The sequence below is a fragment of the Sarcophilus harrisii genome, chromosome 1 (assembly GCF_902635505.1).
Source record: "Sarcophilus harrisii chromosome 1, mSarHar1.11, whole genome shotgun sequence".
In the NCBI taxonomy this organism is placed as follows: Eukaryota; Metazoa; Chordata; class Mammalia; order Dasyuromorphia; family Dasyuridae; genus Sarcophilus; species Sarcophilus harrisii.
This window is the reverse complement of record NC_045426.1, coordinates 229,986,144-229,999,697: the sequence shown is the minus strand read 5'-3', so window position 1 is coordinate 229,999,697 and position 13,554 is coordinate 229,986,144. Positions and strand designations below refer to the sequence as shown.

General features: G+C 37.1%; 1 long non-coding RNA gene across 1 annotated transcript in view; it reads left to right on the top strand.

The window, feature by feature from the left end:
- Nucleotides 1-666: 666 nt before the first annotated feature.
- Nucleotides 667-13,554, top strand: part of LOC116419203 — a 191,228-nt gene continuing 178,340 nt past the window's right edge. Inside the window, exons 1-2 of the long non-coding RNA XR_004229452.1 lie at nt 667-1,165; nt 4,071-4,196. This is a non-coding gene — a long non-coding RNA (uncharacterized LOC116419203). The remainder of the gene's footprint in view (nt 1,166-4,070; nt 4,197-13,554) is intronic.

Sequence of the window (13,554 nt, the reverse complement as noted above, 5' to 3'; positions counted from 1 at the left end):
ATGAAAGTTTGTGGAGGTTGATTTTTCCAGTTGTAGAGGTGTAGAGAATAGAGAATGGGTGGAGTGATTAGGAATATTGTCCTGAATTCTAGAGCTTAATACAATGAGATATTTGGCTATTCATTTTGTTGAGGTTGGGAAGGGACCTCAAAAAGTTGGGGGTCACAGAGTTGTGAGGTGTCTCAAAAGAATTTGCAAGCTTGAACCCATATCCAAGTCAAGGGGCAAAGTTTTTTGTAATTGTAATGCCAATTGAAGTGGGCTAAAATCCATAGATTTTAGCAAAGAACCTGGAGGAAGGAGACAAATTTATCCAGTTCATATCATTGATATGCTAATTTTATGGCGTAGATAGACCTGAGGAGTGGTCTCTGGAATTTGGTTATCAGTGGCCAGCAGACCTAGAACTATCCTAAAGCCACAAGACCTTAGAATCATTGACAGACAAGATTGTGAAAATAACAGCATCCTAAGATTAGAGAGTCTCGGGATGACTAATATATCTTCCCTAAAATTTAAAGGAAGAAATATTATTATAGGCAAGAAGACTTTTACAATCATTGACAGAACAATAGCATTCTTAGATCAGAGGACCTCATGAGATCATAGATTCCAAAGCCAGAAGATTAGAATCACTGACAGATTGTTAGAACAGAAGCCCTTTAAGATCAGGGAACCTTAAAATTATAGCTGTCTCCCCTAGAAGTTATAATACATCATTTCCCCTCTCAAGCAATTTACAACCTCAAATTTATTTAGGACAAAGGGACAGAGATCTCATCTTTTGGAGCTGCTTCATGCTAATAAGGGGCTGTTCTTGACTAGTGGGGTGCAGACTTAGGAGAGGAGGCACACAACTTGAAAATGGCAGCAGCAGCATTCAGGGGTCGGAATTGGAGTGTCAGAATTAGTGGATGATATTCAGGGTGAATAAATAGTTGGAAGTTCATAGCTTGGGGTCTGGAGTCTGGAGGAAAAAACAAGGAAGGTGATGTAGAAGCATCAGGAGTGAGTTTGCTAGAATAACTTTGGAATAGATATCCTACAATGGAGGAAACAAATCTACCAATTGGAATATTAGTTCTCTGGAGGTTATGAAGAAGCTTCAAGGAAGATGGTGTAGTTTACTAGAATAATTTTGGAATGGATATCCTACAATTAACATGTGAGTAAGAGATCCTTTCTGGCAAAAAAATAGGTTAAAATCAGATTAAACTTATTGGGGGGGGTAGCTAGTACAAATGGGATGGCATCCAGGGTGGGGATGGTGGCATTTGGGAATGGGTCCTTTGCAAATAATGCATCAGGTCACATATGTGGACTGACTTGAGGATGCTGATGACATACCCAACAATCTTGAAAGATCTGTTTGTTTCTCCTAACCTTTGAACAATAGAGATTGGTTTCACAAGAGATTGGAGAGTATTTTTTCCCAAGTGGTATAGGTCAAAAAGAAGTTTCTACTGATTTGCCTTTGGGATTAGAAGCTGGCCTGAAGGTGTTTGAAACTACCCATAAGAGAAACCACCCACTTTCTTTAGCAAAGGACCTATTCCTGGAAGCTACATGAAGGGGTGTAAGAGTCAGGGAGCTGGGGAATTAAAGGTGCCATTGTCAGGGGTAAATGGGCATCAGCAAGCCTTTTCCCTTTGGCTTGAAGTGAATCCCCCTTCTGGTGTCCTTTACAATCCATAAAAGAAACCTCTCTGGGTTCATGGACAACTTGCAATAGCTGTAGAATTTCCCTTGCATATTTAATAGAGGAATTTCTTGCTGTCAAAAGTCCCCTTTTTTCCCATATAACCCCATGAGCATGCAAAATATGAAAAGCATATTTGGAGTCTATATAGATGTTCACTCTCCTTTTCTCAGTTCCAAAGCCCTAGTAAGGACAATGAGTTCAGTTTTCTGGGCAGATGTCCCAGGGGGAAGCGGCTTGGCCACCAAGTTGCTCTTGAGGGTCGCCATAGAATAACCTGCCTTCCTTTCCCCATTTTCAAAAAAAGTGGATCCATCTGTAAACCATTCACCATCTGGGCTGTCAAGAGGAATGTTCCTCAAGTCAGGTGGGATGGAGTAGACAAAATCTAACGCTTCCTCACAATTATGAATGATGTCATCCGACTGAGTATTGTCAGGGAAGAGAGTGTTAGGGTTAAGAATGTGTCACACCCAGAGTATCAAGTCAGGGGTGTCTAGCAGGAGAGCCTGATATAAAGCCTCCCACTAGCAAGTCACTGATGCTCTTTGGCTTCCAAAATGCTCTGAACCCGATGGGGAGATAGAACCTCCAATGGTTGACCTAGGGTGAGCTTGGAGGCTTCCTCAATTAGAAGGGCTGTGGCAGCTATCTCTAAGGCAGGAAGGCTGCCCCAAAGACACCCAGTTTCTTAGAGAAGTAAGCAAGGGGTCTGGGATAGGGTTCCAGAGACCCTAGTCAAGTAGAGACTCCTAGGACCTGATCCTGCCTTCCATCATTGTACAATGTGAAAGACTTTAGGTAGGGCTAAGGCCGGGGCAAGAGATTAGTTTAGCTTTCAGGGTCTTAACAGACTGATAAAACTGTGGGTCTTTACACAAAAAACTTCATAGCTCTAGGTGGGAAGAGCCGGCCTGGAAGTTAAGGGTTTGTATGGCTGCAGCCAGAGAAGCTTCTCAGATGGGGCTGCAGATTAAGATATCATCCACATACTGGATAGCCAGGGCCTGTCCAAATATGTGGGGGCTGTCACAGAAACCCTGAGTTACCTCCATGTTAGGGACATGAATGCTCATGTTAATTGATAGGGGTTATGTTTCCCTGGATTTGCCCCTTCAAGGCAAAAAGAAATTGTGAGTCTCTATGTAATGCAAAAGAAAGCATCTTTAAGATCTAAGAAAGAAAACCATTTTGTCCCCTGGGATACTTGTACTGAGCTCATGGCTTCTATTGACCATTTGCTCTGATTATAGAAATTTGCCAAAAGTCATAAAATTTTGTCAGAAGTAATTTTATAGCGCCTCGTCTCCTCTGCTATCCCAGAGAAGGTGAAAAGGTGGCAAAGATTCCCTAGAAACTTTGCCAAAAATTGCAAGAATTTCCAAATCTGGCCATCCTCAGTCAAGGAAAATTTGCTGAGGGTGGAGCTCATGATGACCCAGACAAGCCTTCTCCTAGTGGCTTGGGGTGTCCCAGCTAGAGGACTGAGAGAGAAAAAAAATGGGGGGCTTACCTTGATAAGAAGGGAATCAAGCTAAGGAAGGCCAGACTCTCCCTGTACCAGGCCACTAAATGTCAAGGTTGGGAAGGGACCCCAAAAAGTTGGGGGTTGCAGACCGGAGTCATGAGGTATCTCAAAAGAATTTGCAGGTTTGAACCCATATCCAAGTCAAGGGGCAAAGTTTATTGTAATTGTAATGCCAATTGAAGTGGGCTAACGTCCACAGATTTTAGCAAAGAACCTGGAGCAAGGAGACAAATTTATCCAGTTCATATCACTGATATTCTAATTTTATGCCCTAGAGGTAGAAATGAGGAGTGATCTCTGGAATTTGGTTATCACTGGCCAGCCTGCCTATCCGAAAACAGAAAACTTTAGAATCATCGACAGACAAGATTGTAGGAACAATAGCATCCTATGGTTAGAGAGAATTGAAGTTTAAAGGAAGAAATATTATGTTTCTAGTCCAGAAGGCTTTTACATCATTGACAGAACAATAGCATTCTTAGATCAGAGAACCTCAGGATCACACATTCCAAAGCCAGAAGATTTAGAATCATTGACAGATTGTTAGGACAGAAGTCCTTTAAGATCAGGGCAACTTAAAATTATTACTCTCTCCCCTAGAAGCTATGTTACATTAATTCCAGGTTGGGAGGAAACCCAATGTGCCTAAGATGGGAGTGGCAGAGTTAAGCAGATCTTGAATATATTGAGTATATTTTTTCTCTCTCCAGTTTCCATTCATAACTTTTCAGTCACTTTCCCCACCATGTCACAACAGCCTTCTCTCCCTAGAAGTTCATTTTGCCCCTTGCCCTCTTATACCAGAAGTACACTCTGCCCCTCTGATTGCTTGTTTCTTCCCAGAACCTCCATTTGATGGAAAGTATTCAGACCAGCTATATCTTTATTTCTCCTGACTCCATGAACATTTTCTCCATTATGAAGAGAATATGTAGAGAATTTTCACCCTGAAAGGTCACCATACTTCAGGTATCCCTTAATCTTCATCCTCACCCTTTTTTCAGCTTCCTTATATGTATTCTCTTCCTCTATCAGTGGTACAGCAAACAGAAAGTTGGGCCAGATTCAGTAAAATCTGAGTTCAGATCTGGCTTCAGATCTAATTCTGATTATCTGATTACTAATAAGACACTTATTAGTCTTACTAGCTGCATGATCCTGGACAAATCACTGAACTATTTTTTATCTCAACTTCCTCAACTATTAAAATAATGACAATAATAACACCTACCTTCCAGTGTGGATATGAGGGTCAAATCAAATATTTGTAAAGCTCTTAGCTCAGTGCCTGGAACATAATAGAAATTGAATGGATTCTTATTTCCTTCTTTTGTGAGAAGTAATTCAGTTGGACCCCTCTTCTGTTTCAATCGGTATTAATCAATTTGATAGAATCATATTCTGTTCTGTATGTGAGATCCCAGAGCTGTGAGCTGCAGATTTTAAGTTTAGTTGCTTAACTATAGGAAGTTAGCCTAAAGGCCCTCCACCCCATAAGTTTCTTTATTTTTTTCTTATTTCACAGCTTTTTGTTTTTCCAAACACATGCAAAGATACTTTTCAACATTCACCTTTGCAAAACCTTGCATTTCAAATTTTTCTCATTCCTTCCCCAGACAGCAAGCAATCTAATATAAATTAAACGTGCAATTCTTCTAAACATATTTCCATATTTGTCATACTGTGCAAGAAAAATCATATCAAAAGGGGAAAAAAAGACAGGAAAGAAAAAACACCCAAGCAAGCAAACAAACAAACAACAACAACAACAAAGGTGAAAATACTTTACTTTGATACACATTAACTTTCCATAGTTCTCTTTCTCTATGTGGATGGCACTTTCTATCACAAGTCTTTTGGAACTGCCTTGAATCACCTCATTGTTGAGAAGAACCAAGTCCATCACAGTCCATACACTGGCTTTAAATTGCACATGTTAGGCAGCATTCAATTAGTTATACCCCAAAAATGTGCATTAATACAATTTTATCATTCATCTGTAATCCTTAATAGTTTCTTCAGGATGCAAATTAAATATCTTTCGCTATTTGGAGGTTTATTTTATTTTCTAGGAAATAGCTTTGCCAAATGCATTTTAACTGTAAGCAAAATGTTGATATTTTTTGTTTAAGTGCTTTATTTTTTTGTGATGCTTTATGTACACTTCTACAGTGAATGGGAAAATACATATTCCATCAAGACTTTAGTATATCCTATGTTTGGCTTCAAACATCATAATGAAGGGATTATCATGAGAGAAGCAGTATGGCTTAGTGGAAAGAGCATGAAACTTGGAGTCAAGAACTGGGTTCAAGCCTGACTCTGATGTTTATTAGTTGAACAATCTTAGAAAATTAATCACTATCTCTGGGCCTTAGGTTCCTCTAATAAATGACCTTAAAGGTCCCTTTGAGTTTTAAAATTCTATTATTCTATGTGAATTATAGAACTGTGAGATAATTTTTTTTTCATGAAAAGAATTTCATCTTTCAAAATATAGAGGACCCAATGGGGGAGGGAGTACTTTTATTTTAGATCTAATTCTCACCAATGAAGAGGAACTTCTTATTGAAGTAAAATAATGGCAATTAGTTAATCTAACTTAGAATTTGCAATAGAAAATTAGAGGAAAGCCAGGTCTAATCCAAAGTTATTTTGAGAAAGTAGATTACAGAAGATTCCAAAAAATAACAGGTAGTGGTGTCAAACATTAAAATCCTACACAGGAAGCCAAACAGAGAGGGAAGTTAAATTCTTAAGAATGAAATTCTGAAGCATTAATAAAAATAATTCTAATGAGGAGGAAGAAAAGGGAGAGTTGTTTAATGAGACCAGTGAATTCTCTTTGAATAAATTAATAAGTGTCTGAGGCCAGATTTAAATTTGGATCCTCTTGATTCCAGATTAATCCTGTGGAGTCTGATTTTAAAGAAAATGTTGGGTTCTCTTTGGCTTAAGTCTCCTGGTCTGGGACCTTATAGTGGAGCTCAAGTTTCTTTTGATTCTAAATCATTGCATTTTTTTTTTATCATACTTAGACCTCATGCACATCAGAATAAAATAAATGTTTTTCTCCACTTTGAGAAAAAGTAGCAAGTTAGAACACTTTTCAATTGGAAAGACTGAAAAATTAGGTTTCAAAGCATTTCCAAAATGATGCATCATATATAACAAATTTTGGAATGTTTATTTCTCTTTATTAACTGGAATGATTTCCTTATCCCCAGTTCCCCATTCTCCCCAACAACTCACTCCTTCCTTACTTCCAACAAAAATCTAATCCAAACCAAGTAGAATCAACATCAGAAATGTTGTTCACAGAGAAATGTTGTCCATAATGAAAGACTCTTAATTTACATATGTGGTTCTTTTAAGAGAATTTCTGAATCATCAAAGAAAGATTAAATTATGATCAGTATACTAAATAATGAGGTAACAAAGTATAATGGACAGAAAGCTAGTTTCAGATTTTGCAAGACCTGGATGTGAGTCTAACCTTTGACATATACTAGTTACGATAACTTTGACCAAGTCACTTAAAATTTTTTTTTTGTTTTTTTTTTTTTTGTTTATCTGGGCTACTCTCTGCTCATTGTAGAATTGTTGATCTGTATTTGTAATGGGGATTCCCAATGGGGAATCCTCTATACTAGTGAAATCATAGAGGGGATAAAGGAGGCTACAATAAAAATCCCCTCAAACTGTATTAATGTTAAGTACCCTCTACCAATCTATCTCTCTGGTTTCTTAAGTCCCAATTAAAATCCCTTTTCTTCCTAGAAGCTTTTTTCAACCCTTCTTAATTTTAATGCCTTCCCTATGTTAATTATTTTCTATTTATCCTGTAAATAGCTTATTTGTACACATTTGTTTGCATGTTGTTTACCCCATTAGGTTGTAAGCTCCCTGAGGGCAGGGACTGACTTTTTCTTGTATTCTCAATGCATAGACCAGTGACACATTATAGCTTAATAAACGTTTATTGATTGATTGACAATGAGCAACTTTTGTATATTTTTGCATGTGATGCGTTGAATTATAGACCAAATATGTATAGAGATAGTTCTCTTTTAGCCAGGATTCCTTTTTAAAAAACTATTTTTATTTCCAGTTTTAAATTCTCTTCCTCCCCCAAACATTGACAGAAAAGGCAAGAAATCTGATATCCATTACACATATAAAGTCATGCAAAGTATATTTCTGCATTAGCCATGCTTCAGTTTAAAAAAAAAAAAGGCAAGAAAAACAAAGAGAAAAATATGATTTAATATACATTCTTAAGCAGGATACTAAAACAAAGCAGAACATTTTATGACAGAAACAGAATGTGGAGGAAAGAAATTGAACTTTGGTTTCTAATAATTTAATTTTGTCATTTTCTAACTATTTAATCCAATTTACCAAGCATTCTTTTAAACACTTACTGTGTTAAAGGCTCCTGTAGGTACAAAGACTATATACAAAGGCAAAGAAGCAAACATTCCTGCCCTTCAGCAGTTTATATTGTACTCAAGAAGTGCATTTACACAATAAAGTAAATATTTATTTGAGGAGGAAAGAATACTAAGTAATTAAGAGGAGCATCAGAAAGAAGTTTTGGTAGAAGGTGACATTTGAGCTTATCCTTGAAGGAAGCTAGGGGATTGAAAAGCTGGAGGACAGTAGAATTCATGCTGAGTAGGAGTGGGTGCCATCTTGTAGATAGTCATGGAAGTGATAACAGCAAGCTTTCCCAGTGTTGTCATTGGATTGTGTGTGATAAAGATAAAGATAAAGATATAACATAGTTTCAGTTATAAAGAACTTACAATTTGCTAGCTGAGTCAATGATTAGAGCTGCAGGTTATCAATCAAATTGTTATTTGGAAAGAGGATGTGATAAGCTTTCAGGAAGGCATATACTATAACTAACTTGAGCCATATATTTCCACTGAGTCAAAAAGAAGTATCCATCCTAGGTAGGACTTTAGGTGGGATAGATGCTGATGGGAATGAATCCTGCTTTCTAGAAAATCGGTATGGTATAATAGATGTGAATCTCACCTTTAAGGTTAATATTGGTATTCAAAGGTTCTCATGGGGAAAGTGTTTTGTAAATAATAAAGTTGTTGGTTATTTGGTTGTGTCTGACTCTTTGTGATCCCATTTGGAGTGTGGTGCTTCTCAGCAGGGACCCTTAGGGCATTTCCCATCTCCTGACCCTCCCCCCTCAATTTCACCTTCATGGGTGGAGGGAGGAGGAGGAATAGGAGGGGCAGTGACACCATCAGCACCACTCATGCAACAGCTTTGTCCACCCCTATGACATGATTAAAAAAGGCATTAGTTAAAGCTAAAGAGGAAGGACAAGATACCTCTGATTTGAGAATAGAAGCATACCCTGTGATTGAAGAGTTGGACTCTTCAGGTCAAGAAAGAAAAAGATACACTCCTTTTAATCTGGAAATTATCAAAGATTTTAAAAAGGCTTGCACTCTTTATGGGTCTACATCATCTTATGTTAAGATGGTATTAGAGAATTTGGCTTTTGAAATATTAACCCCTAATGATTGGAAATCAATAGCAAAGACATATTTAGAACCTGGACAAAACTTGTTGTGGTTTTCTGAGTATAGTGAACTCTGTAGCATACAAGTCCAATGAAATAGGTAACCTGGAGTTAATATACCAGTCACCTTTGACTAACTAGCAGGTTTAGGTCCTTATGCATAAGAACCTATATGCAGACACTTTAGGGCAGATTAATTACCCTGTAGCAGTATATGAGCAAATTGCTTCTGCTGCTATCAAAGCATGGGGTACCCTCCCAGGAAGACAAGATAGAGGGAAATCCTTCACGAAAATAGTGCAAGGTCCAAATGAACCGTTAGCTGATTCTGTGGGATGTGTGCAGACAGCTGTCATATGAACTATTGGTGAAAATGCAGCAACAGAAATTATGATAAGAAAACTTGCTAAAGAAAATGCTAAAGAGGTTTGTAGAAGAATTATGACTACACAAGGATGCTCCTTTAAAGGATTTCATAAGACACTGTGCCACAGTGGGCACAAATATCTTTTATACCCAAGCTATGATGCAGACTTTTCAAGATCTGAACATGGGAAGACAGGGTCTCTTTTGGCAATGGACTTCCAGAGAGACTTGTCAGTGCTTTCAATGTGGTAAAGTAGAGCATCTGAAAGCTCAATGTTGGCATAAAAAACAGGGTGGGAAAACAAAACCTATGTCCAAAATGCAACAAAGGCTTCCATTGGGCATCTGAATGTAGGTTGACTCACGGAAAGGGGAGGTGGGGATTGGCTTTAGGGGAAAAACACTTGGGGCATGATGGCATATTATACCCAGAGAGTCTTTAGAAATTCAGTACTCCAACATGATCAGTCAGCTGAGAAGCAACCTGATAGGAGAAAGGAATTACAATTGGGTAAAATAGAGTTATATGCAGCTGGGACAACTGAGATACCCCTTGGAGAGGTGAAATCTGTCCCTTTCTGGCCTATAGGTCCTTTGCCTCCAGACACAGCAGACTTGACCATTTCACCTCCTGAGAGTGCTTACAAAACAGTGTTCATCCATATACCGATGTGGGAAACTGTGGAATGTATAGCTAATATCTCAGTTACTAATACAGGTAGAAAATATGTGACTTATCAATCAATCAGGAGAAGTAGTAGCATCAGGTTTACTGATACAGACTTCTAATAGGCAATCTGGTGATATTTACCCAGATTTTGACTCTCAGCAACAGAATCCAAGAATATTCTGGACTGCAGTTGTTATGGCTGATCATCCTATGCTCACTATCTATATAAATGGCATACTATTAAAAGGGTTGGTTGACACAGGTGCAGATCATACAGTCATTAGAGGTGATAATTGGCCCAGTCATTGGCCAATTTGATTTCTTTTGCTATCTTTTTAATTCTCTGGTTTTCAATAATGGCTATTATTCCAAGGAAACATACCCAAGTTGTAGGAGATACTTCACTGATTGTTAGAGATACTACAATAGCTATTGGTGTGGGGAACAGACCTTTAACAAGGGTTTTAAAGATCACTCAAGCCCACAATGAAACAGTATCAATCACATCAAAGTGCAAGCAAAAGTCTTAAATAAGAAACAATGCCAAGAACTGACACACTATTGCAATGAAACAACCCAATGAATTCTCAGAAAATAAGCAAAGACCATCATATGCATTTGGCTGGACCATAGAGTGACTTTTTGATTTTGTGAAAATAATTTAATTTATCTTATCCTCAGCCCTTTCATCTGTAAAATGGATATAGGCAAAAATTCCTCATAGAATGGTTGTGAGACTTGAGATAATAGATATAAAAGTACTCTATAAACTATAAAATGCTCTACAAATGTAAGGGATTATTATGCTTTTAACAGGGAGTTTACTGTAATCATCCTTCAGTTCCTTGGCTCTTTTCCACCTCATTCTCTCACAAAAAGGAGGCACTTGATGCCATGAATGACAATCAGACATTAAATAAGTTTTCTTTTATCTTCTGCTTTTTTTTTTTTTTTTTGGCAACAGCTGATGCCAACAACACTCACCTTTCATTATTAGTACTTTGAATTGAAGGCAAGAAGAAGAGCAATCCACTAACCACAGTCATATAAGGACTATACACAGCTGCAGCAGCCACCATGTAATTATTTAATTTGTTTTTTTTGACAGCTTTCATTCGCAGAGCTAAAAGAAATAATAAATCTCATGTGGGCACCTGCCTGTAGAGATTTTACACAGGCCAGGGAATGCTTTAGGTTGAATGCTCACATCTTTTTGGGGGGTTGAAGGGAAAGGCTAGATAAAGTATAAGGCATAGCAACAGCCTAATCTTAATCCGACTCCTTTGGGGTAAGGGAACAGTCCAAACTATTTACTTTGCATTAAATCCTTACTGGACAAACTCAGCCTGGGTTAATTTTGTTGCCAAAGAAGAGAGGAGGCAGTAGATTAGCAATAGTTTCTCAGTTTGTGGTTCTGAGGCAGTGAAATGAATTGGGAATGTGGGTGTAGTTTTATACTCAGAAAACACCTGGCTCATTGAGTAAATCACACATAGACATTTGTCCCATGAGAAATTTCCCAGTCTCTTTTTCATGTTATGGTAGAATGTAACCAAAGGTTATAGAAACAAGAGCAATTATGAAATGGAATGCAGGCTCCTTTTTGGTTCTGATGTTATCCAATTTTCCTTCTTAGTGTCAGCCATCAAAATGTCACACATTTAATCTGTGTTAGCAAATAAGCAAAGCGATAATTATGAAGTTCTGTGTCCAGAACATAAGGTGAGTCATCATGTTATCAGGTGAGGAGAGAAGAGTAAGATTAAGAAGAGGGAGTCTGCATTATGGTAGTTTCTTATTTTTAACTGTTTATTCTTGTTAATTAAATGTTAAGTCCTACTATTTATCTATAACTGAAAGGTTATAGATACTGCCAGTATCACCTAAATTTGGCTCCCTTTCAGCTCAATGTCCTGATACAAAGCTTTGGTTTCCTCGTTGCAGCTACCTACTTTATCAAGTAGGTACCTGAAGTACCTACCTTATCAACCCTGAATATTACATGTTTAAATCTCTTGACACCTATGAAATGTACATTGCAACTTTTTCATTAGGCACAGCATAGACTTTATGTGTTCCATCTAAAGTTATATATTTAGCTGTATGCTAGACTCAGAAACTCACTAGCTGTGAGTTCCTGGGCAAGTAACTTAACCAATTTGTCTCAGTTTCCCCATTTATAAAATGAGCTGGAAAAGGAAATATCAAACCACTCCTGAATCTTTTCCAAGAAAATCCCAAAAGGGGTCACAAAGACATTACTTAAAGCAACTGAACTGAAGGCAGCATGATATGTTTAGTGGAAAGGCCACTGGAGATAATGGTTTCTAAATCTGTCTCTATCACACTGTTCTTGAGCACTTGTTCAAGTCACTACATCTTTTTTTTATTTGTTTGTTTCAGTTCTATAAAACCGATAAAATGAGTTGACAAAACCAGATTATAATTAAGGTTCTGTCTGACTATAGAATTTTTGTGGTTTAATAATAATTTACATTTCTATAATACTTTAAGACATGTGAAGCACTTTCCTTCTCTGATTTTTGTTATATTATCTTCTTTGTTAATCAGATTAGGGAAGTGAGACCTGGTCATGGTCATAAAGCTAGTAATGGTTTGAAGCTGGGGTCTCTTATCTTAAATTAAATACTTTTTACAGTACAGAGTTATGAGAGAACTCCTATTTAAGAAACATCTTTTTTTCCTTCACAAGCTAATTGTACAATAATTCAGAGTCTGATTCTTTTTGTACAGCAAAATAATGTTTTGGTCATGTATACTTATTGTGTATCTAAGTTATATTTTAATATATTTAACATCTACTGGTCATCCTGCCATTTAGGGGAGGGGGTGGGGGGGGTAAGAGGTGAAAAATTGGAACAAGAGGTTTGGCAATTGTTAATGCTGTAAAGTTACCCATGTATATATCCTGTAAATAAAAGGCTATTAAATAAAAAAAAAAAAAAAAAAGTAAGAAACATCTTTTAACAATGTCATTCAGCAATTTACAATCTTAGAGAGTAGCCTGGAACAATACAAAGCTAATTTGACTTTTCTAGGGTCTCACAGTCAGGATGTATCAAATATAACATTTGAACTTCAGGTGTTTTTGACCCTGAATCTGGCCCTCTATCCTTATGATACACCACTTTATAGACATAATTATTGATTAAAACATTTTGAAAGTGTTTTTACTGATGTTTCTTTTTTATTTCACTTTGGCTTCCCGATAATGTTTCTTTAATGCCATCCTGTGTGTTGAAAAATTGCAATAAAGAGAAAAATCCAACCCATTAATCATATCTGATAGTGCAGAAAATGTTTTATGGCAGTAATCTTTTATTACACCATAGTTAGGAAGGGGATATATCTTCTGAAATGAACATCTAAGTTCTGATACATTTAGTGCTGTTTCCTTTTACATGACTGTGGTCAATGAGCATATCATTCTTCTGGTTCTGCTAGCTTTGCCCTATATCAGTTTATACAAGTCTTCCCAAGTTTTTCCTAATTCCTCATTGTATCACTTTTTCCAAGATCCTATTATTTGCACATAGCATACCATTCTCCAATTTAAGATTACTGATTTTCTTTCTTTCTTTCTTTCTTTCTTTTTTTTTTTTTTTTGCTACCATAAAAAGCATTATAATTTTGACATATGGGGACCTTTTTTCTTTGTCTTTGTATAAAACCATTGTAGTGGTATTCTGGATCAAAAAGAATGAACAGTTTTGTGACTTTTC